Source organism: Helobdella robusta, assembly GCF_000326865.2.
Source record: "Helobdella robusta unplaced genomic scaffold HELROscaffold_31, whole genome shotgun sequence".
In the NCBI taxonomy this organism is placed as follows: Eukaryota; Metazoa; Annelida; class Clitellata; order Rhynchobdellida; family Glossiphoniidae; genus Helobdella; species Helobdella robusta.
Genome location: NW_008704544.1, coordinates 820,270 through 823,884, shown reverse-complemented (window position 1 = coordinate 823,884; position 3,615 = coordinate 820,270).

The window sequence follows — 3,615 nt, the reverse complement described above, 5'->3', positions numbered from 1 at the left end:
TTGATTGAGTGAAACAATGACGAAATAATAGTTGAGCAGCAGTGTGCACCGAGATTATTATTATTATTGTTGTTAATAATAATAATAATAATAATAATAATAGCAATGAAAATAATTATAATAACTTACCAGACTATCGAGTTCGTGATTGGCTGAAAAAAATGGCTTCTCCAATTTGGTCTGAAAAAATGAATTAACGAAAGAAATTATGAATGAATGAATGAATGAATGAGTGAATTAATAATTTATTTAACGCACCACGCACACATACACACATATACAAACACACACATACACACAAAGCACAGGTGAATACGCGTGTATCAACGCATCACACGCACATTGCACGTGATAGGGTGGAATCTTCTTGCATTTGAAGCTGGTTTCCACTGCACCAGAGCCATGCATTTTAATAATCAAACCATGAATAATTACAATGGGAGAAAAAGTGGATTAAGATTTGATTGATCGATTGAGAAATTGAGAAATTGAGAAATTAAGAAATTAAGATGAGATTAGAGTGTGGATAAGAAATGATTGAATAATTAGAAATTGACTAAATTGTAAAGTTAAGATTACAATAGGATTAACAAATTATTAACGAAATAAACTATATAATTTGGCCTGGGGGTCAAAAATTGATAGCTATGTACTTGTGACGAAGTACCCTATTAAAGATTTAAGAGACGACGATTATGAATTGATTAAGAGATGATTAACAGATGATTAACAGATGACAAGAAGATTAAGAAATGATTAAGATAGCCTCACTCACCTGATTAGCGAATACCCTGATATCGTCATTAAAGGAGTCGGACGAGCAAACATCGCTGGAACTCATTCCAGAATCTCGAGGTGTGCATGTTGCCAGTTCACATTTCTCGAAGATAAGAGCAAGTAGTGGAAACAAAGGATGGCTGTGTGTTGTGTGTGTGTGTTTTTGTGTGTGAGTGAATATGTGTGTGTGTGTCGTTTGTGCGTGCGTGCGTGTGGGTTGGTTGTGCGTGTGTTTGCGTTTAAATCAACAGTTTAATTTCCACCTGTATATACAGTCCTTGTCGATCTTCAACGAGTCGGCCACTCCATTCATCATGGATGACGTCATCGCTGTTTGTGACGTCAACATACTCGTCCCACTTCCAGTTCCGATCACACAGCCGGAAGATCCGTTGAGGTCTGATAGTTGATAGCCCAGATGATGGGGAGGATGAGTATGCTGCTGCTGCTGCTGGTGGTGGTGGTGGTGGTTGTGGTGTTGAGGATGTGACGACGACGAAGACGTCATCATGTGGTGAAACATGGTGGAATCGTGGGGGTGCGGATGTGGGTGTGGGTGGTGGTGGAGGGGTTGGTAGTCGATGGGTGGCGACATTGAGGCGTCCGAATCGCTGTTGGCAGTTGTGGCTAACGTGTTGTTGCTGCTGTTGTTGTTGCTGCTGCTGCTGTTGTGGTTGCTTGTGTATATATCGGTGTTCATTTTGACAATGTTGTTGTTGTTGATGTTGTTGTTATTATTATTATTTTTGTTATTTTTGTTGTTGTTGTTCAAATGTTCGTGCTATTTTGGGCATGTTTCTGAAAAAAAAGAAGTTCAGACAGGCAATAAGAAATGGATTATTTATCTTCATATTTTTTCATACTAAAACAATGAATAAATAAAATAAGTATAGATTACTTATCGATCTATAAAACTATTGAGTTATTTATGATCTTTCAATTTGCTAGCGTTTAATATTTTTTTTATTAAATTTTGAAAAATAACATTATCCTGCAAAAGATATTTCACACATTCATATCTTTGGAACAGACAGACAAACAGGCAAACAACTGAACGAACAAATGAATAAACAACTGGATGAATAAATAATCCAGTGAATGATAGTATGAATGAATGAATGAATGAATGAATACACTAAATGAATGAATGAACGTACGCAGTTTAAGTTGTTGTAGCAGCATGACAAAAGCGATTCAAAGAAAAATAATGAGATTAACAGCGTATGAAACTTATAATCATATGTAACTGTGTTTCTGAATGACGACGATGACGACGACGATGAGGACGCTATTGTCGCTGCTACTACTACTACAACTACTGCTACTACTGCTACTACTACTACTACTAATACTACTACTACTACTACTACAGCTACCACTACTACTAGAGCTGATGTTGTTGCTGATACTACTGCTATATAAATTAATTATATGAGATGATGTTCTTGGTAGAAGTATCGATGAATGAATGGGTGAATGAATGAATGAATGAATGAATGAATGAATGAATGAATGAATGAGTGAATGAATGAGTGAATGGGGATAGATGAAGAAATGAATGAATGGAATGATTTATGAATACATGAATGGATGAACGAATGAATGAATAGATAAATGAATGAACAATCGAACAAATGAATAAATGAAGGAATAGATAAACGGACGAATACGCGGGTAATGAATGAACAGATGAACACACAAACAGACAAACAAACGAACAAACAAACAAACGAACGAACAAACAAACGAACAAACAAACGAACGAACGAATGAACGGATGAATAAAAAAAACAACACAAACTTTTCAATAAAAAAAACTCAAAAAACCATAAGCCATAGAATTTTTAAACAAAACGAAACAATATTAAAGTGAAAGTTAGCCAGGTACGTACATCCATATAGTGTGATTAAAACAACAATATCCCTTTACAACACTGTCAGACATTAATAACCTTAATGCAACAATAATATGAATATTATTACAACAACAGCAACAACAATAACAACAACAACAACATCAACAACAACAACAACATTAATGATGATAACATCATCTTTAATAACATAGTAACATCAATAAAAAACCACTACCCAACCACTATGTCTCATCAACCCATTATCAACATCATCACACCATCGTCGTCGTCTTCATCTTCATCATCATCATCAACATCATCATCGTCGTCATCACATCATCGTCGTCGTCTTCATCTTCATCATCATCATCAACATCATCATCGTCGTCATCACATCATCGTCGTCGTCTTCATCTTCATCATCATCATCAACATCATCATCGTCGTCATCACATCATCGTCGTCGTCTTCATCTTCATCATCATCATCAACATCATCGTCGTCGTCACATCCTCGCTGTCATCATCTTCGATCATTATCAAATAGATAAATGTCACCAAATGCTGCTATCAGCCTGATCAATGATAGCATCAATAACACAAGTGACAACCAACGTCTTCATCGTCTTCGTTTTCCTCCTCCTCCTCCTCCTCATCATCATCGTCATCATCGAAAATTCTTTCATCTCTTTGTTATCATCATCATCATCATCATCATCTGCTATGAATGAACATCAGTGACGTCAACAACAATACCAACAACAGCATCAACGTCAACAACAACAACATTATTATCACTAACAACAACAACATCATCAACAACATCAACAACAACAACAACGACAACAACAGCAACAACACCTACTCATGTTATATTTCAATTACCTTAGGTTCAAATTACCGAAGCAGAGCAACACTTTTACCAGTTTTACCATTAAACATACACACCTACATACACACACACATATACACACATTTATACA